The sequence below is a fragment of the Phalacrocorax aristotelis genome, chromosome 2 (assembly GCF_949628215.1).
Source record: "Phalacrocorax aristotelis chromosome 2, bGulAri2.1, whole genome shotgun sequence".
NCBI classification, from domain to species: Eukaryota; Metazoa; Chordata; class Aves; order Suliformes; family Phalacrocoracidae; genus Phalacrocorax; species Phalacrocorax aristotelis.
In genome coordinates this window covers 30,814,065-30,835,998 of record NC_134277.1, presented here as the reverse complement: position 1 = coordinate 30,835,998, position 21,934 = coordinate 30,814,065, and the positions used below count along the sequence as shown (strand labels likewise).

At 36.7% G+C, this 21,934-nt stretch overlaps 1 protein-coding gene across 1 annotated transcript in view; it reads left to right on the top strand.

Annotated features, from left to right (window-relative positions):
• THSD7A (thrombospondin type 1 domain containing 7A) overlaps positions 1-21,934 on the top strand; it is a 300,728-nt gene that overhangs the window by 46,732 nt on the left and 232,062 nt on the right. Inside the window, exon 2 of the mRNA XM_075082924.1 lies at positions 4,244-4,369. The gene's annotated coding sequence lies outside the window, so the exon portion shown is untranslated. The remainder of the gene's footprint in view (positions 1-4,243; positions 4,370-21,934) is intronic.

Here is a 21,934-nt window from a genome sequence, read left to right as displayed (position 1 = left end):
ATATGCAAAATTAGCAGTTTAAGATCGGACTTTGTACTTCAGTTTGGGTTTAACTGCATAAATGATTCCTCCGATGAGCTTGTAAAGTCTACTGTATATAACTTTTTATATTCTGTTGAAAATTTTTTTCTTTAGTTTTTTTTTGTTTATTTGGTTGGTTGGTTGACTTTTTAAACTTTTTCCCGTTACATGATGTGTATTACAGATCAGGTTTCTGAAGGCTTGGAAACTTCTCACGTAGTACTCCCAGGTGTAATGAAAAACTTTCCAACTCTGTTACACTCAAAAGAAGGAAAGGAAAAAGTGCTCTATGTGTGTGTGTGCATGCTCTGGTCATATTTTACGTTAGAAAATTATGATTTCTGTCAAGAAGGACTAGTTGTCTCAAAATGAATTGCATGAACTCTATGTATTCATACAGTTGAACTCTACAGAAGGTAAAAACTCTAGGTGTTATAATCTAGGACTATTTAATGAATCTACATAGAAATTATAGAATGCAAAAATGTGCCATTCGTAGCATTATTGGTATAACAGTTGTGATTGAATGAGGTATTCTGAAAAGAAATAACTTCAAAACTGAAATGCATATGGGGAAAAATCTGTATGGAAAAGAACTACCTAGCAGTGACCATTTGTTTTGGAAATGAGCAGATATGAATCAAACATATGTCAAAAGACTATGTTCTTATTGAAAATGAGGTTTATCAAATGATGATCAAAAAAAAAATGCAAATCAAAACCAGTGAAAATAGTGGTAGTTTTACAGTCTATTAGCTGTCAGCAAATTAGTATAATGAATTATTTTTGTAGTTTACAGGGTATTTTGTATAAAGCAATCACAAAGATAGTCTAAAACAAAAAAGGCACTTCTACTTACGCTAAGCTCTACCTTTTGCCAAGGAATGAGAAGAATGTATTCTCTGGTGAACAGGAGGTCGTTACATCAAGGCTACTTTAAAAAAGTTTGAGGAAGATCCCTGTTTCCTGGATTTATACCTTTTAGTAACTGAAAACACTACACTAATCAGAAAATCAGCTGTTGTTTAGGTCCCTCTTTAAAATATTAATTTTGGTCGTCTATGTATTAGAATAGTAAACTGAAATACTTCTGGCATTCTAATTTTAATAGTCAGGTTTCTGTTTGCAAGTCAACTGACAGGATTCATATTCTTGGTTATAAGTTTTGGGAGGTGGATTGGTGTCATGATGTTTCCTTGTGCAATCTGCTGCAGATTGTTGTGGTAAGTGGCAGCAAATGACAGCTCGTCACTGCATATCTGTTTCTTCTGAATGTTTGTGGCACCAGTATTTATTAGTGAAAGGCTCAGAACTAGGTTGTTTTGGTTTTTTTTAAAAAAAACCCCTTAAACTCAGTTACGCAGCAGGAGAAGGGAGAACATCTACATCTACATCAACTGTCTGTTGCATTAAATCATCGAAGCTGCTCTTAAGTCATAAGTGTTGGAACTGAATCGCAGGAACAGGTGTCTTTCTGCTTTGGTAAAGGATACTTCTCTTTTTTAAATACTGGTGTCATGCAAGGCTTGATAAACCTAATTGGCCTTAGGGTTGAAGTCTGAAGCGTTTCAACTTCAAATTTAGGAAGGGCACAATCTGAACTTTGTCTTGTTGATATTTATTTCACTTCTATCAAATAGAAAAAGCCATGAAGAGTTGCAGTTACTGAATGTGAACTGTATCTCGTTGCTTAAAAGTAAATCCATTTATTTTTTAAATCCAAGAATAGGCAATCCATTCTCTAGCAGAAACTATTTTATATGGTAAGGGCTTGTCAGCATTTTATTATAATTCCATTCTTCAGGCTATAAAAATTTGCTTCAAGCTGAAAGCTGAATGTGCAATATCAACCTAATGATAAACGTGCTTTATCAAATTTGGCTGGAATTGGCTTCATTTTAAGCAGTTCAGAGGTTCGAGCAAAAATAAATTCGTTGCTTTTGACAGTTCTGCTGTGTGCATTACTCAGATTAACTTGTTTGTACGTAATCGGCTGTTTTGTGGTGCTGGTGGGTAGCTCTTGAGGGGTTTACTTTAAATGGCTGCCATTTATGTGGACAAAACCCAAACAGTTACATGTGGATGAGATTTTCCCCCTATTGCCTCTTCTGAATATCTGCATATTAGAGTTCCTAATTGTATCCATAGAGCTTGGTCTAAAATTCTCTGAATTAGAGTAAATGTGATGTGTGTCATGGTTTAACCCCAGTAGCCAGCTCTGCCCCACACAGATGCCGGGTCACTTCCCCCAGGGAGGGAGAGAATCAGAAGGGCAAAAGTGAGAAAACTCCTGCCTTGAGATAAAGACAGTTTAATAAGTAAAGCAAAAGCTGCATGCGCGAGCAAAGCAAGATTCATTCACTGCTTCCCGTGGGCAGGCGGGTGCGCAGCCATCTCCAGGAAAGCAGGGCTCCATCATGCATAACCGTTACTTGGGAAGACAAACCCCGTAACTCTGAACGGCCGCCCCTTCCTTCTTCCCCCACCTTTACATGCTGAGCATGTCGCCATATGGTGTGGGATATCCCTGGGGTCAGCTGGGCTCAGCTGTCCTGGCTGTTTCCCAACTCAGCTCCTTGTGCCCCCCCACCCTGCTCGTTGGTGGCAGGAAAGGCCTTGACTCTGTGTAAGCACTGCTCAGCGGTAACTAAAACATCCCTGTGTTATCAACACTGTTTCCAGCAGAAATGCAAACCATCCCCATACTAGGTATTGTGAAGAAAATTAACTCTATCTCAGCCAAAACCAGTACAATGTGTTGGTTCAAAGAAGTCTAAAAGCTTGGGAAGATCGGTTTCCACTTCCCTTTATTACTGAGAGATATTTACTGCTGAATAGAGGTCCTAACTCATATTGCCAATAAAGTAAAATAAACCACAGAAGGATATTGCATGCTGTTTTACAATGGGCTTTTTGCTTGAAGTCCCCAACTTGAGCAATGGCATAGTAATATAGGGACCAGCATTGCTTTGCATATCTAATATACGGACCAGCATAAACCCATAATGTTACAGCTTAAATATGGAGAGAAACACTTTCTGCAATAAGATCTAGATTATGTTAAAACTTCTTTGCATAAAGTTTTGACTCCATTTAAGTTTTTTGACCCCGATTTATGTCTGTCTTGGTTTTTTTTAATAGTACAAGCTAAAACAGGGTAGGAAGATCTCAAATGAGATTAGGTATAATCTTAGAATTTTCTTAGTGTAGGCAAACGTGTGTGCAACTAAGAAAAAAGTGGTCCTTATTGCAGTCCATCTGCTTATATTCAGCTTGTTCTGCTCTTTTGTGTCCTTCATAAGACAGAAGAGGGAGGTTGCATTAGCAGTAAGGCTGAGGATTTTCCTGAACTCCAAAAAAGGAATTGGGACATAAAGCAAATGGAGCAGAAGATAATGTCTAACAGTTATGATTTTTTTCTGTTTAGCTGGCATATTTCTCCTAGATAAGGAAACTTGGATGTGTGATTGTATAAATGCAGAATCATTCTGCCTGTCCTGTTCATTACTTGGTGCTAATGTGTTGTACTTAGTATATTGGATTACCTTTATATCGATTGGTTGCCTGGGCCAATTCGTTTGTCAAAAATTTGGACTTTTTTGATTTTAATAAGCCTCTGTAAAGATTTAATCGTTTGGGATAGTAATGGCTGGCAGGTAACAGATTGTGTTTAATTTTTTTGTAATAGCTTCAAACTAAGAATAAAAACCTTTTTCAATGTATTTGGAAAAGTATGGGCAAGACTAAGCCATGATTCAGAGGAATGTCCTCTTAAATTAGAACTTTGAGGTGGATGTAAGTAATGTGATCAGATGGCATAAATGGAAAAAAGAATGGGAGGAGAAAAGCTTCAAAACAGATGCCTGGCAGCAATTTTTCACAGAAACAAAAAAATGTGTGGAATGATCTTCCAGATGTGATTACGCTATGGAGAGTTAAATATTGGGCTATTCATGGAAGTTAGAAAGCATCCAGGAGCATGTGGGTACAGTAAGCTTTGAAATAGGGAAAGCCATTAAAATATGCTTATTGTCATATGTTATTGGATATACAGAGATATTAATGCTGAATTTACTATTGGTTATCATAGTTTAGATCATCACAACACACTGTTCATCAGTACCTTTTCCTTAGTGAATCATCGGAGGAATTCCTATCAGTAATTCGTTTGATTTTTATTTTTTTTTTTTTGTCTTCTGACTTTTTATCTGCTTATTTATAGGTTTCTTCTGAATTCGCTGCCAGAAGTTACCTGTCCCCGTGGTATTGCTTTAGAGGGCTGTGGAATCATGGTGGTTGTGAAGTCCCTTGCTAGCTCTGGAGAATGCATATTTACTGTGGCAGAAAGGTGTGTTTAGTTTCTACTATTTATGACTTTTTAGATATTGAGGAATTCCATGTGGAATATTAGTCTCCTTCCTATCAATTCTTTGATACTTCTTACAGAAAATTTGAAACTTCTTTTAAATCAATAGCAATTATCTTTGCTTAACTGAGACACGATTTACAAATAAAGCTACAATCTGCATAAAGCCGTCCCACAAGTAGACTAAGAAAGCAGACATTATTCTTACATGTATAACAGTAAACTGGAGTTTGTCTAAATGAAATGTAGAGTGTTTCAGGTTTATATTTTTGTTCCAGTTATAAATATGTCTGAGTAAAGGAAACTGTCTCTAGGCAGTAACAGCTAACTTGCTGTTATGCACGTAGGTTGTCTCTCAAGTAAAAAATTGATTGTGAAACTATACAGTTCATCATAAGTGAATCTATGTTTGAGTGACTTAGCTTTGACTAAAAAGTAATCATGGTAGCAGAAGAATGTTGTTCTTTTCTTCTGAAACTTATGTATATATATAGTTTGAGCATAAATCCTGCAATGATCTGTGTTGTAAACATCAATTTCTGACCAGGAGATGAAAGATTCTTTTCTCTAAAATAGCATGATTTTTAGCCAATTTATGATCTCTGGGGACAAAGCCAGGAGTGTTTCGTGGAGCCACAGTTTTAACAGTCACTAGTCTGATTAGGGTAATAGTTTTGTATGAATTTTATTTCAGTGAGTGAAAACCTATTCCAGTCACTTTCACATACTTGGTTCTAACTGGTTTTGTTTTGCACTGTATGTGACAGATCTGACCTCACAATAACTTGGACACTTCATTTTCATAATCCAAAGGCTGCCAACAATTGATTTTTTCCAAATTATTTCATTTAATATAAAAATTATTGGTCAAAATTATATGAAAACTACAAGAATTATGGGACAAAAATTCCCTTGGAAGGCAGGTATAGCTGGATCGTCTAAACTGCTAAAAAATTTAAATAATCTCAAACATCCTTAACTCTTCTTTTTATACAAACTATCTAAAATATGCAGTACATATGGTGGTGTAGCTGTTGCATTATTGACAGTTAGTTGTCCTAACAGACAGATGTGCTGTCATTCAAAATTCATACCAGTAAATCCTGTAAAAAATTGCAAACATTAAAGTATATGTTTATTGTCCTACATAAATCGTACATCTTGCATGCTGTTATGAATATTCTAAAACTTCACTATTTTCAATTTTTTAATTTACTTTTTTAAATCTTAGAAATAAGAAATAAAAACTAAGTAGAATGTTAATGGTAACGCTTGCATGTGACCAACTGAAGATGAAATAAAACCAGAATGTTCAGGTATTATCATGAGAAAAGGGAGGGAGTAGTAGTCTTTTTGATTGCTATATTGTATAAAAAGAGTTGGTTCATTATCATAATTACATTCTTGTTCACCATACCAAGGCCGAACTAGATAATAGTAGCAGTAGAGGGATGTCATTTTACTGATTCTGACAGATATTAATTGAGGAAATGAGTTTGGTGGTGCTGAAAAGAGACAGGTGAATATCAAACCCAGAGGACCTTCCCTGTATTTCATATTCTTTACCATCTGTGTTGGGAATTCCAGATTCAGCCATGGAATGGGAAAGGACAGAAGGTTGCATCTCCTTCTCTTCCATTTCACTTCTTCACTTCTATTTTGACCTGTTTGGTGGTAAAAAAGAAATAGTTTAAAAGATTTATGCCAGTAGAACATGGAGAGTATAAAATTAGCTTAACATTGGTTCTAAATCCAACGTAAGATTAACTGGACAGTATTAAAGGATGTTCAAAGGCATTTTGGTTAGTCCATACTACCAGCTCAATTTACTAATACAGAAGACATGGTGATAAATATGTTAAAAGAACTATGTTGATTAGCCGTGTTGTCAATTTACACAATCTCTGGCAATGTAACAGCATATGAAGTATAAAGCAAAAACTTTACCAGCTGAATAGACTTGAGAATGTTTTGTTTGTTTTTTATGCAAAACTGTTGTTGTCGTAGTTAGAAAATATTTCTTCCTAAGTTCTCCAACAACTCATTCTGCTGTATTTAATTAAATTTTCTACATGCTAAGTAAGCATTCTTGGATATAGGTTAGAAATGACAGTAAGGTTACAAAATCGAGCATTCAGAGTGTGTGCCTTAAATTAAAAAAGCAATGAATTTTCCTGAGCCTAATTGGCTGATCTGATTTAGCTAAGACTTCCTAGAAATGCCATCTTGAGGGACATACGGAGCTTGAAAACATCATCTGAACATTTGGCAAATGTAAATGTGAGTTTAAAAAAATCTCAGAAGGGAAACAGTTTTTGGTTAATGAGATAAAAGTTCTGGATCATTCACTGATACATCTGCCCTCAGCTGATCGCTTACAATGAAGGGAGCACAGTGAGAGAGGGCTGGGGGCACCGGCTCCTTCGGGTGTCTCCACCACTCCCACCTCTGACCAACGCTGGCTCTTAGAAATTTTTGCCTGTTGGAACTAAGGCTATAACAGTGTGACTAAATGCTGTAGTCTTAGCCCTTAAAAGATGAACCAGGGTTTGCTGAAGCTGATTTTTTTCCAAAAATGAATTGGACATTTTTTATAACGATTGTAACACATACAGTTTTCGTACGGTATGAAAGATTTAATTTTTTCATTGTGTTGCAGAGCACAATGTCTTAAGTAGAGTATGAGCAGTACCAGATTTATGAAACTGTTTGAATGTGGTTATGCTAAATATTTGGTCTTTGACACTGTGAGGGTTTTTTTGTTTGTTTTTATCCTGTGAGTGGGAGGAGGCGTATAAATGAAAGGAAATGTTTTCTCAGACTACCCGAAGAAAAATTTAAAAATGTCCACCTATTTCAGTCATTTCTGTTAATGCATGTGTGACAGTGCTTCGTTAAAATTATGTCACTTAAACAGATTTACATCTTGAACTGTCAAAAAGAAAGCATTTGGATTCCAGCTGGTGATTTACCCCCCACCAGCCTCGGCTCCTCTGGCAGGGTATGTATTCTAGGGGGAGGACCTAATCTGTATTTTATCCTCTCTAATTGCCCCTAGAATGTATGTGTCTATAGCCACCGCAGTGGCTGTGGCTCCATCTTCCACTTCAGGAAGATGGCATTACTGAATCACAGCTGCCACAGCTAGCATTAGAACTTCACGTTTAGAGTGAAAAAGGGATTTTATTTGAAGTTAATGTTACTTTAAAAAGTTACTTAAAAAACCCACAACTTTTAAAGTTAAAAATAGGAGAAGAAAGGGCATCCTGGGGGTTTATTGTTGTATTGCTTTATTTTGCTTTTGCCTTTTTAAATTTTTTTTTCCCAGTTTCCCTTACTTATTCCTGGTAGGCCTGTGACAGTTGGTGTTGCCCTTGTGCAGATTTGAGTGGCATGACTTTTGGCACTGGGCTCCATCAATTCTCTCTGCAAACACCTGTTTGTTCCCTGCCCAGCAGCTAACCTTGCTCTCCAGCTTCTCAGTGAAGGAGAGTATCTTCTATCCACCCATTAATCAATGTAATCTGTTACTGGCCTTCTCCCATCAGTCCTGTGTCTGCACCCTGTTGACTTATTCCTGCTTTACCCTTGCCTGTCAGGCACTGTGGGGCCTGGGAGCCCTCCCAGCTTCCTATGCATCACATTATTTTTCAGTACCTGGGAGGAAGAATTATATAGTGACCCATGGACATCTCCAGGAGATGTATTTAATGGATGGCCAGCCTGTCAAATATTTGAAAGTGACGTAGGAGGAATGTTTCTTGCCAGTTTGAATATGTATCAGAAAGCTGGGATTTGCAGTAAGTGTCGAGGTTCTCAACTTGCCTCGGTGGCAGCTGCCTGCCTGCAAGAGCTATGGAACCAGAAATTAAACTGTGGCATGGCTGTGCTTGTAGAAATGTCAATATTTGCCTGCTGTGTTGATGACAATTTTTAGTTCTTCTTGTAAAATGTTCCCTAATTAACCACTGGCATGTGCCTCTTCATGGGAATTAAATGTTTAATTTTTCAGAAAGAAAGGAAGAAATAGTTCTCAGCCAACTGGGAGGAGTTGGCAGCTGTGCCCAAAGTCTCTGATATTGCTAAATCAGTTATTGAACTGAAATGGAAAGTCAGCTTAAGGCTTTTAAAAGTTGAGTGATAATTTTATTTCCTTCTTATTAGTGTGACATGAAGCTCCGCTGAATTTTTAGTTTGTATTTTATGTGGGTGTGTGTAAATATTCTGCTTGAGCTGAGCCACATTTCCTTTGTCCTCACAATCCTTCATGAGGAACACAATTAAACACCTCCTGAAAATTGGTATACTGCTAGAAGTTGTTTTGGGACATTGTTTTAAACGGTTGAAAGAGTGTATCTTAGGCCTATATTGGGGCAACATAAAAAGCTCACACAGAAAACTAAGTATTACTGAAGGTATACAGCTACTGTAATGTGTGTGCTGATTGTATGCTCTTCTTCTGCTTCTTAAGAACTTTTCCCCTGTATATACACCTACTTTGAGTAAGAGGGGAACTTTTAGGATGTTACGTACTGTCAAATGTTAGTTAATACCTGAATTTTGGCACCAAGACAGGTATAGACCCTTAGGCTACGCTGTGATACGCTTCTGATGCTTCTAAAATAGTGATTTTTCTATTTTGTTGATAGGTGCCTTATCTTTGCACCAAAGTGAAAAATAGAGATGGTTGGAAAAGATCTTATTTGGAATAATTTTCACTAAAAGGAGGACAGTCTTAATGGGAACAGCAGAAAGCCTGGTATAGGGTTGTTCCTGCCAGACACAAGAAAGTTTTATGGTGAGATTTTAATGGATAATAAATTTACTATATAGAACATTGTTATAACAGCTACAAAAATAGGACCTTGGGAACTCAAGGAAATGGGCAAAATCAAAACTGGTACTTTGCTTCCTTCATCTGTATACATAAGATCTCCATCTTCTAATGCATGATAGCCTGTCCTGTAGGGGAAGGAGCTTCCACACCTGGCACTACTGACACAGCAACCAAAAAGCTGGAATTGCCTTTTCAGTAGTAATGGCTCTTAATGAATAAATCGGTACTTCACATTAATCTGTTTCTTACTCTTTATTGTATGCATACTATTTAGAGAACATGCTGACATAATAAGTAACAATTATTTTTCCAGTCTTTGGATGTATCATAAGCTACCGAGGCTGACTGAAAAATAGATAGTCTTGAGCTTGGAAGTTGTTTCTAAGACTGTGTGATGACTTGCAGACTTTTTAATTAATTAATTGAAATCTTCATCTCTGTTTTCTCAGAAATGTCTGGACTAGTTAATGACGTACAACACGGTAAAATAAATTTGTAACCTATTTCCTATGTAAAAAGTTTAGACGAAGAATTATTTCTGATTCATTACGTTTGCACCACTTTCTATGTTTTGAATAACATTTTTGGACAAAAAGTGACTCCTCAGAAATACTGTGAAATGAGAAAAGCTTAAGGGCAAGTTGTTGCTGTTAGTGAGTGATGGTACTTCTATCTGGCAGTTCAGTCAGCTTGAATAATATAAGGTTTATGTGATTTATTACCTTACAATGCTGAAATAGTATCTACTAATACAAATATTTCCATTAAAAAAGAATGGGAACTTATTAAACGGGAAAGATAATGTTTTATTAATTTTTTGTCTTGTTTTTTTATTCTTGTGCCCTGCAGCTCTAGTGCTGCTGCTCTAAGTGCAAATGCAAATACCAACTTGCTTAATGGGGTAATTGAAGACAGTGGAGGAAGGTTACGTAACAGATACTTACTAAGTGTAAAATGTATTCAAGCCATACCAAATGATACATTAAACTGTGGAATTGTCTCCTGAAGATGGAAAGACATTGCATACCACTTCTCGAATAGTTCTTTTTCTGAAATTGGATGTGAGAAAAAAACTGGTCCTTCCTTAGTTCTGCAGATTTTGCATTCTTTTTGTTCATTTTACTTGAGTAAGACATTTTCCCCCATTATTAACGCAGCGTCCCTATATAGTTCAAAAACAATGTATTGAAATCCTGGCTAGCAGCTGCATTATCAGGAAGGCCTTTATGGAAAAACAGTTTTCAGGAAAATTGCTTTGTCATCAGATTATGTCCAGCTCTGGACACCTCCGTGTAGAGCATCCTGAATGTAATTGAGGACAGAATCCAAGGACATGGTGCATTGTATTGTTTAGTGGGAGAAACAAAAACCACATGTTTAACATGTTCAGAAATCTGTGATTAGGTAATTAAAGATTTTCATTTTCAAGACTACAGGCTTTTGAAACTGGACTTTGTCTTTTTAAAACTAGTATGCAATATTCTAGTGCAGCTTCCAATACACCAGGCTTCTCAAATTTTTCCAGTGGTGTAATATTTGGGCTACTCACTAGAATTGTTTTTGTTTAGTAACAAAGTGTAAATTCAAGTGTAATTAGCAGTATAATCATAGTGATAAGGTTATAAATATGTAGAATGCATTACACATTTGAAAGGAGATTTCTTTACATTTAAGCTGGCTTTGCTCTTAAGAGAAATGCACATGGGACAACCTTATGCATGTTTTAAATTAATTAACTAAAAGTTTGGAAAAAAGGTACAGTAGTTAAAACATTACGCAAAATTTTCTTTTAGTGATTGTGGGACTGGAAGTTTTTGAACGTGTACTCTGATGGCATATGACACTTTGTCTATCTGCAGCTCTTACCAGATCATTTTAGGTAGGATCCAGCTTGTTTCAGTCCTGAACTGCCAATGCTGGTGTCACTCACAGTCTTTCTCCTCCTTCCAATCCTCAATCCTACCTCTTTTCTAAATTTTTATTTTCTGATTACTTAAATTCATAGATTAGAATGTTATGTATTTCCGTTCCCTGCCATCATGTGCCCTTGTGGAGACAGCATTGGGAACATGGGGTGGCTGCTCCAGGTCCACCTCGCAGCAAGAAAATTGCCAGCAAGGTCCATGCTTGGCTGTTGTAGTGATACTTCTCATGCTGGCAGGATTGCGCCTGTGTAATTAGTCTCTCACACAAGGTGGAGTGTAATTGGTGTAATAAAGTCTTTGATCAGTGCACTCCAATTACTGTCTCTGCTGGGAATTGCATGATTTGTGATTCTTAAACCTTTATTATAATTCTAAGTGTTTTTTTGTTTTGACTAAGTCAAGAGGTATATCTCAGGTGCCAGACAATCCCTACTTGCTAAACTTCAAACTAGTCTAGTTTGAAAGAATATTGTGGTAGTCCTTCTTAGGGAAGTAATTGTCAGTTGTTTATTTTTTAAATTGTGGGTGTTGTGGGTTTTGGGGTTTTTTGTTGTTGTTGTTTGTTTGAACTAATTTGTTATTCACCACTCCATAAAAAGAATTCAGGCAAAACAAACCCAAAATCTTTACCTCAGGCATCACCCTGAGGAATATGTTTGGTTTTAGAATAGCTTGATTAAATTAGTAATAATCAACTGAAGTATGGTCTTTCAGTGAAAATTGTTAATATCAAGCACAGGCATTACTCCCATGAACTTTATGTTTAAGACTAAAATTTTAATTGCAAAGCCGTCTACATACATTACAAAAAAATCCCAAAAGCCATACTTTTATTTTTATAGAATCTCTAATATTTTAATTTTGTTATTCTAGGAAAAATATGGTTGTGGGTTTCTCTTTCTTTTGGAGAGTGGAGTTGGATGGGAGGGGGCAAACCATTGTTAGCTTTTATTCGGTACCAATGCACTTGCTCTGTTAGGTTTCATGTGCATTTCTTCCCTATCTCATGGGAAATTTTATGTTGGTTTTGTCTGTTCTGCTTCATGAACACATAAGATAAGTCTTCATTTCTTTAAAAAAAAAATTATTTCACAGATCTTTTATTGTGGAAGTATTTCTTGTGTACCTAAGCTTATTTATTGAACTGATTCCTCCATTACAACCTAATGATGTGGTTCACCATCCCCACTTGACAATTTTGCTAAGTTTTCTTGTTTACTTATTTTCTTCTGCTTCTATCTTCTGGAGTTTGACTCAGGGGTTCTTCATGAATGGAACTAAACTTGTTTAGAAAATCTGTTATAAAAATATTATTTCTGATGTATAAAATTTCATCTCATAGAAGACTGCAAGATATCTCCAGTCTAACAGTAGTGATTCACAAAGACATGTCTGCTGTTGTTAATCCAGTGTAATGAATTGCACGTACATCTCCTCTGGTATTATTTCAGCTGGACACACACTTCTTAAAACTATGTCACACTGTGATGATATTAAAATTATGTTATGTTGCATGCATATCCAAAATCTGGGTGGTACATATAGTTTTATTTAATGTATTGATATTTAATGAGTACTTAATTGTGACCATTTTTTTGTCACGTATAGGATTAGCTATTGTAGCTGAAATGTTCCAACAGTGGATTTTTTTTCTCCTGTCCTTTCTTATTACTAATTTTTTACCCTTAGGCCTTTGCAGAGCTGAGTTGCTCTTTGACAGCTTGGAGGCAGGGGTTACTGTGTACCTGGAGCTAGCGCCAGTCCTGGGCTGCAGCAAGGCACACACGTCCCCTGCTGGGTGCTGCTCATGCCACTGCGTGTGTTGAGCGCTGGTGGGTGCTAGCAACACCTGCCTCTACGCTGGCTGGTTCTTTGTAGTACACTTTTCCTAAGGCCCTTCTGAATCCTATTGTAAAGAAAAAAAATTACACAAGAATATTGTCAGTTTGAGTCTGCCATATTGAAGATTTAAACATTTGAGGTTTTTAAAATTCTTTTTGTGTTTCTACCTTGTCTCTGAAATCTACGCTCTCCTCTACAGGACTGACTGCTAACACTCCAAAACTTAAATCAATTTCAACCCTCTGTCTCCAAATTAACTCAGAATATGATGTCTTCCCCCCCCTTCCCCCCCCCAACAAAGCTGAAGTATCTTCGATGTTTTTAGTGGTGACCATCACAGCTAAACACATATGAAAAAGCCAAAAGTTGCACAGGATAGAACACTTTTAGTAATAATAATAATAAAAAGAAATAATAAGTTTTTGCTTGACAGGGCATATTTTTCCATTAAAGTATATTGAGTGATGCTTCCTGTGTACCTCATCTTTAATTCTTTATTTAAAATATGTCATGCATACCCACTAAAGTATTTTAAGGTAAGATGATAAATATGATAAAGACAGCCAGGCTTTGATAAGACACTTGATGAAGTCCCGAGTGAAGTTTAGCATCCCACGTTAGCAATAAAAATATGAAGACAAATCCATCAACTGGATTAAAAAAACGTTAATGGTCACACTGCAAAAAGAAATAACTGGGATCATTGCTGAATTTTGTTGTTTCTGTTGAAACACCCCTGCTTTAGGAAACACTGATATTTTATATTTTACATAGTAGCCTGACTTTAAGTTTCAAAATCAGTGCCCATGAAACTTGCAGTTGTTAACTTGTTTTTAGAGTTGCAGGACAGATTAGTCCTGGGAATAATCTGGATTGGTTAGTACACGCATTTATGCAGGCAAAGTACGGCTTGGTTGAACCACAGTCAAAGCGATGCATCTAGAAGCAAGCAGTGCAGGCCATATCTTCAGAAAGATCCTGGATCCTTGACAGGGGAAAGCACTAACTCTAGACAGGACTTAAGGATTCAGAGCAGACAAAGAAAATCCTCATGGGCTCCCAGTTTGACAGAGATTAGTTCAGTCTCTGGCTGTGAAACAGTGCAGGAAAGACTAAAAGTCAGCATTTAGTAGAAAAATGAAAAGACTTGTTGTTTAATCTGTGAAATCAATACTGGAAGAGTTCTTAGTGATTGATGTCGATAGTTTAAAAGAATGCAGAAGAGCAGAATGTGTAGAAAAACATCATATAAATATTACTTGAGGAAACTGCAAAAAAACCCTGTTTATTTCATCGACAACAATCTTAAGTATTACTAGGTATAAGATGCATACAGTCCTTCAGAGGGAAATAAATATTGGGTGCTAAAAATATTCTGTTAAAGTAGATGTGTTTCTGAAATATACACATTAGAGAATGAATCACATTTAGTGATTTGGAAATATTTAGGGAAGTTTAGGGTTTGGTAATAACCTGGGAAATTTTTCTGGCTGCAGTTTACAAAACTTTTTACTACTAAAACCCTTTAGTTTACGAATCCCTGGGAACCTGTGAAACTCTAGGGAAGCTGATATTTTGCATATAGTCAGAGACGCTGTGTGACAAGTACAACTATCCCATTGTAGTCCACCTCTGTTGTGGCGGACACAGATAAGTAAGGTTGAGATTCTGTAATGCTAGCATCTCATCACTTTGAAGTGTTTGATTTTTATAGTTATTTAAATAATTATTATTTCAATATTATTATTGTCTTTTGAAATAGTTGTTGGTTTTGAGGTTTGGTTTATTTTTTTGGAGGAGGGGACAGTGTTGTATAAAAGTTATAAGCCACTTTTTGGTGGTTAAGCTGGATCCATCACTGACAAATATCTTGCGGCATCCACTTAGGCTATGGTCTTGAGGGAGAACCTAAGGTATGGCAGTAGACATTTCAGTTAAGATAGTAAAAATCACTGCCTTGCTGGATGCTAATAGACATGTATGTAGCCAAGCCCCAGCTCTCGAATCTGAGTTCCAGCCTGGCTTCAGAGTGGGTTTGCTTGGTTGTGGCACCTGTGTTTTTTGGCCTGCAGGGCTGCTGCATCAGAGCATCTTGGAATGGGGATAGGGGAGCCCAGATGTATTTTCAGTTTCTTTGCTTCAGTCCGTAGTTGAAGATAGCTGCGCTACCATGAGTAGAGGGCTAGATAGCAAACGAGCTGTTTCAGCAGCGTTTTGTTATTAGGAGCTTGTAGAGGCTATTCCATTCTTTGCCTACCCAAATCTCTACATTTGTCTGTCATACTGGAAGCACAGAAAAGGTTCAAGATGACCTGTGTTTGAAACTGTTACATCTTTATGCTCTAAGTTTTGTAAATATTTCCCAGTCCAAAGAAATGGCTGGCTGAAAGGGAAGCTTGTGAGAGGCGTAAGAACAGGGAATAGACTGGTTTATGAATGGAAGTGTTAAAAGAGCTTTAATTGCCATAGAAATAATTTTCAATTTTCTTTTTTTTTAAATTGTTGCAGAAGGAAGGAACATACTGCAAATCTGGAAGCCAGAGAACATGGGCTTACTCTGATTTAGGTGTCTGTAGTTGAGTAGGTAACATGACACCTTTTCTGTATTCAAAGAGCATTCTGATATTTTAGGGCAGATTTCATCTGATTGGTTTTAGATATACACTTCCAGGCAACATAAATTGTATCATATTGACTAGATCTTTATTGACTGTAACGAAGTATAGCCGAAATGTAGATAACAACAATGGACACTGATGAATCCTATTCAAGATATGTAATGGAGAGCTCCCTCAGGCAGCGTGATATTGCGTATTTCCATCAAAATGCATGTACTTTCTGAAATAGTTGTGAGAAAATTATATCCATTCTTCCCAGCACAGCAATAGGAAAGTTCAAGCACTTGATTAATGGAGAAAAAAAATCAAATGCATTGTATGGTTGACTGATTTATGCTGAAAAGTGCTGTTTATCTTTGAACTCTCGGATTGCAGGTCAGACTGGATTGTGTAACTTTTCCTTTGTTTCAGAACATTCTGTGCAGATGTGATTGAACAGATACGTGCAAGAAAGATTTATTTCAGAGAAAAATCATTCAGACTTCTCCAGCAGTTGCCTATCCTGGGTATAAAGAATACAGACTTGGGAAGTGACCCAGCCCTCAAAACTTGCATTAACCTTTAGCTGGTATTGTGGAGCGAGGGGAGAAAAGTTCTTTGAGTGGTTTTGATCCATTTTCCTCAACTTTCTCCCCCGAAGAATGCTAAGTATTTTACTCAGGTTTGCTTTTTGTGTTTGTTCATGTACCTTTCTGGACAGATGTTGATGCTTATTTATGTACTTCAGAGAAATAATTTTACAGGAAGTATCAATATTGTAAAGTGATTGCCAACATACCCAGAGTAGATGAGACATTGTTCTTTTCACTTTTGTTTTTAAAGTTGCTCGATAAAATAGCTAACTTCTGACAGCACTTTTTAATTTCCTTTTTCATTTTAGTATAACTTGCATATTGATATTTGCTGAATTTATACTTTTTTTGTATGAAAATATTGTGATATTTTGTATGGTTTGAAGCGTTAATGCCGTATACATACAATAGAGCTTTGGTGACTTAGTGAAAATAAGTGATGGGATGCTGGTAACTGCCAGAAGCACTGTGCTTTTACATCAACTGAGAAGTAGACTTCTGTGTCTTTTAAAACTTGTAGTCAACAAACTTATGTTGTATTTAAGAGAAATTGTAAAAATGCATGGAGGAAAGCCTTACGATGGCCTTCTCATTTAGTCCTGGAACAAGGAAAGAAAGGATTTTTTTTTCTTCTTTAAAGTCATATTGAAGTGTCTGTGTCCTTTCCAATTTTGTGGAATATGTAATTGTTGATAAAGTTCAAAATGTAGGGCTGTAGCATTGAGAGGATATTTCTTCATTTAAAGTACAAGACCTAACATTGATAGACTGGTTAGGGATGTGAAAGTTTGTCTTAATGCATGATGATTCCACCATGGAGAGTCCTTTTTAATATCTTCTGGGCACTGGTAACTGTAAAATCTCCATGCCAGGCAGCAAAGCAGAGAACTCTAAAGTTCAAGGAAACAAATTCTGTTGTTTTTTACTCTTTTGCTGAAGAGAATAAAAGAATGTAAACCCCAAGTGATCAGGCAAGAATTGATCACAGTGCCCTAGGATACATTGTTGTTGTGAGAGGTGTAATAATTGATTTAACATTTTAGATATATTTTTAGTGTTATGTCAGGGAATAAAGGAAACTTCTTCAGTGCTGTGTCTCGGTATGTATTTTAAATAGTGTCTCCTGATGCACGGGAAGTCCATGGAAATTCTGTTTTGAAAACTAACTAGCATTGATAACAGTTCTTGTTACTGAATCAGCTCATGTTTGTATTCAGAACAGTAATTAGGAGAAAAAAAAAATCTGTTTTTTTTTTTTTTTTAAATTAAAGTGCTAAATGCTGTGGTATAATGGGGTTTCTTAGTTTGACAGTTTCTGTTGGAATTTGCAAAGCCAAATGCTTATACCAGACTTCGCAGAAGTGCTGAGTTCCTGAAACTTTGCTTTCTGTAAACACTGGAAATGCACCTACATGCACAGAATGTGGTTTGGGACTAGATTTGCATGCCTAAATGTTGCATCATTGGATCTATTTAATCTCCCATTAATAGTGAATAGCTGTCCTGCTGTTAAAAGGAATGTGTCATGTTGTGTACTTTGGCAAGAATTTCCATCCTATCTGGAGCAGGAAGCTTGAAGGGGGCAAAGCTGACAAATGCTTTGTGCTTCCTGGGACAGGACTGCACCTGGCAGCTCCGACACATCCAGCTGAGAGGCCTATTTCAGCCAGGCTGAGGGAATGGCTTGCAGCTGCGTTCTCTCACTGCTGGGAATATTCTGTCCTGCTGTAGAGATCTGCTCTTGGTGCAGTACTGGCCTCAGGTGTTCACCAAAGCATGCTGTCTGGTGGTATCATATGCCCTGTCACTCTCAGACACTGACTCATGTCCTAAAAGGCATCAGGAGTGTGCCCTGGTGTCCAAGAAGGCCAACAGCATCCTGGCCTGTATCCGGAATAGCATGGCCAGCAGGAGTAGGGAAGTGATCGTGCCTCTGTGCTCAGCACTGGTGAGGCCACACCTCGAATACTGTGTTTGGTTTTGGACCCCTCAGTACGAGAGGGACGTTGAGTTGCTGGAGTGTGTCCAGAGAAGGGCAACAAAGGTGGTGAAGGGTCTAGAGAGCCAGTCTTATGAGGAGAGGTTGAGGGAACTGGGGTATTTTAGCCTGGAGAAGAGGATGCTGAGGGGAGACCTTATTTCTCTGTACAACTGCCTGAAAGGAGGTTGTGGTGAGGTGGGTGTTGGTCTCTTCTCCCAGGTAACAAGTGATAGAACGAGAGGAAATGGCCTGAAGCTGCATCAGGGGAGGTTTAGATTGGATAGTAGGAAAAATTTCTTTACTGAAAGAGAGTGATCAAGCATTGGAACAGGCTGCCCAGAGAGGTGGTGGAGTCGTTTTAAGATAACGTATACATACTAAAGGACAAGCAAGCAAACAGCTTTTACCTATCTTCATACATCAGTAGTGGTTGAGAATGCTGCTTCCCAGCACACTTTTTAGAAGGATCTCATTTCAGAGAATGTTTCTTTTTATTCAGTGATTAGCCTTGGCTCCTATGTCTGCCAACTAGCCTTTCTGAGAAACTTGTATATAGCAAACATGAATTTATATGTAATTTTTGGGGAAATAATCAGGAAAATTAAATAAACACATAGATCGCCTTGCAATACAAGGTAGATTTTTTAAAAGCCTTTAAGAATAGGGAAAGCTGTTGTACAAAATCAGTCTATAATTAACCTGAGATGTCTCTTGTACAGCTAAGTATTTATTTTTTGTCCTGCAGTCTACTATATGCATATAAACATGTATCTATTTAAGATCATGTACACAGTATGATAACTGAATCTTGGTGAGAAGCATGTCCATGGGTGCTAATAATGAAATGAAAAATTTCTTATTTTCAGTATATAGTGTACTTGGACTATAAATTAAATAAAGCACTGTGTAATTCTCTGAGACTTGGGCTTTCTAGATGAAAAAATCCATCTCAGTATCTTTTTTGATTTGTATTCTGTGTACAGTTATTGCACGACTTGGTGCTCATCTCTCTTTTGTCTGTGCCAGAATCATAGAAGCCAGAACTACAAATACATGTTCCATCACTAGCAAGAAATATCTTTATGGAGCTTGATTTCTTTTTAGTGTTTTGTTCCCCAGTAGCTCTTATAACAAATTGTCTGATAGTATGTTCTTTTTTTTACTCTTTATCAGTAATTTGAAGTGTCAGTCTGTCTTTCAGGATTAGGACACATGTTCCATTAACTTTCATGCCTCCCTAGCAGTCTTGATAATGGAGTTATAGATATTAAAATAACCATGTGTGAGTGTGAGAACTCTCCAAGAATATCTTGCACTAACATAATCCCATACTTGAACAGTCTTACATTTTTCTGATGCTGTAAACTAAAAAAAAAAGTTCTTGGTAGAATAATGGATTTATGTGATTCCCTTCTAATTTATATGTGCTCTTATGTATTTATGGAACTGTTTACACATTATAGAGGTAAGTCATAATCTATAGTTACAATATTACTACTTCTAATTCTAAGGAGTTAATAAAACTTGTAAGCAGTCACCAGAGCCATGTTTTTGCAGTCATTTATAACTTAGAACTCTCCCATTTTGTATAACAAACACTTGCCTAAAATACCTCTAGTGACCTTGATCTGGTGATTTCACAATGGTGAATTTGGATTTATTCCCAACTCTTTATTATTACTATGAAAACAGTAGAAGCCACTCACATACTAATTTCTTAAACTGTAACCTATAGTTTCAAATTACTGAAGACTGAATGATTACTAATGTTATTTCTCTATGTGTGGTCAGCATTCATGAGATGTTTTGTAGAATAATTAGAAATCTTGGGTTTTACAAACAAGGTGTCTGTAAATTATACAGCTATCTTCAGTAAACCTAAACTATAATGTAGTGCAAAATCATGGATTCTGAGGAGCAACACTAACTGGTGCAAGCCATCTATCTTTTCTGTGAAGTCTTATCTTTTAAGAACTATATAAGTTCAATAGCAAGATGCAGAAAAATTATAAAAAAATAAAGAAGAAAAGAAGCAGCTTAATTCCTATGTTGAGAATGCAATTATTCCTGTAGAAACCTAAAGCTAAGTTTACTGTTGGTGCACCAGTCTGTGCAAGGTTGTCCCACAACTGTCAGCACTAGTAGTCTGCACAATGCAGCAATGGAGGTTTTCTGGTCTTCAAAATATTAATTGAGAATATATGAAAGTACTTTTCAAGCTTAAGAGTTGTCATTTACTCTGTACTGAGAGAACAGTTGGTGAATGAGTGCAGCCTTGTGAAAGAGATCTCAAATAAATGTTTCTGGTGTTGGAAATACTATGAGAGTTATTCATGAGTATTGTAAAGATGTACATCTCTGTTCAAGAAGAGGCCACTGCAGAAGAAACTGAGCTAAATGATAGACAGTCAGTGTCATGGGAAGAAAAATCCGCAGATGGAAAACACAGCATTTGAACAAGTGAGCCTTTGTTCCAAAATTAAATAAATGCATTAAAAATTCAAGCTTTGGACAACCTATATATTTTTTTTTTTCTACAAAAAATGTTAAATCCTGAACTTCCACAAGACAGTTTGGACAAGTTAGCTGTTGATTTTGCAAACATAGTATATAGCTGCTGATCATCAAGGAACTACAGGTTTAAAAGCTGGTCCAAAAGTAAATCTGAGAATTGGATTTCAGAAAGAAAATATCTAATGTGTATTCATAGTAATATTGCTAATAATTGAACATTCTTTTGATCCTCAGAGTACATTGTACACTACAGTAAATTTTAAAATCCTGTAATGACAAGTATGAAGTGGTCAACTGAAAATATCACCCTTTTTAGTCAAAATTACTAAAAATAACCAATATTGTGAAATACTCATGAGGTGTTCCACAAAAATAAGGTTCTTTCAATCATCATTTTGGTAAGTTTTTCTCATTGTCTTTTTCTTTTCAGATCTATTATTCTTGGTAAAAATCAGTTCTAGAGTCTTGTCAAACTGATCAACACAGATATGGTGGTAGATCAGTTCAGTTTAGTAGAGCACAGCTTTTCTGTTGTGGATTGCATGTGTTCATAGTTCCTTGAGCTTGCTGGGTACTAGAGGCAATACCTAAGCAGTCTACTGAAACACACCATGTTCACCTCAATTTGGAGAAAATATGTCAAATTCTGATGTATACTGTGCCTTCGTTTAAATAAGCATTCCATCCTCCTGCTGCAGACAAACTGATGAATCAGCCAAATTTGGCTTGAAAATATTTCAAGTTCATAATCTTTGCTGATGTTGGGAGAACAGCTTCAGCTTCACCTTATTGCAAAAGGGGAAAAATGTGTTTGTGCATTTCTAGTTGTGTTACATTAAATAAAAAAGTGGTTTGCTCTGCTTTACGTTAGAAAAGGTGGTGTGCATAATAAGTTCTGTTGTTTATTACTCTAAGAGTTCAGGTTTGCTCATTACGTGCAAAAATGGCTGCACTTATTTGGATGTGATAGGTGAATACCTATCAACTTAATGATATGCATGGTTTTGTGCACTATTCTGTTTTTGTATGGTTTAGAAAATTAGGGCCAGATGGGTCATATTGCTGCCAGGGTAGTATAACCCTTCACTGCCCCAATGGCATAAGTGAGGTAAAAAGTTGTCCTTAGCTGGAGAGTACCATAAAGGTATATGAGTAAGTGTTGTGAAGTTCTGCTTCATAAAGCCAGCTGCAACTACTCTATATATTCAAACCTGTGTTAGTGTAATAGCAAATGGGAAGCAGAAGGTAGATGCTAGAG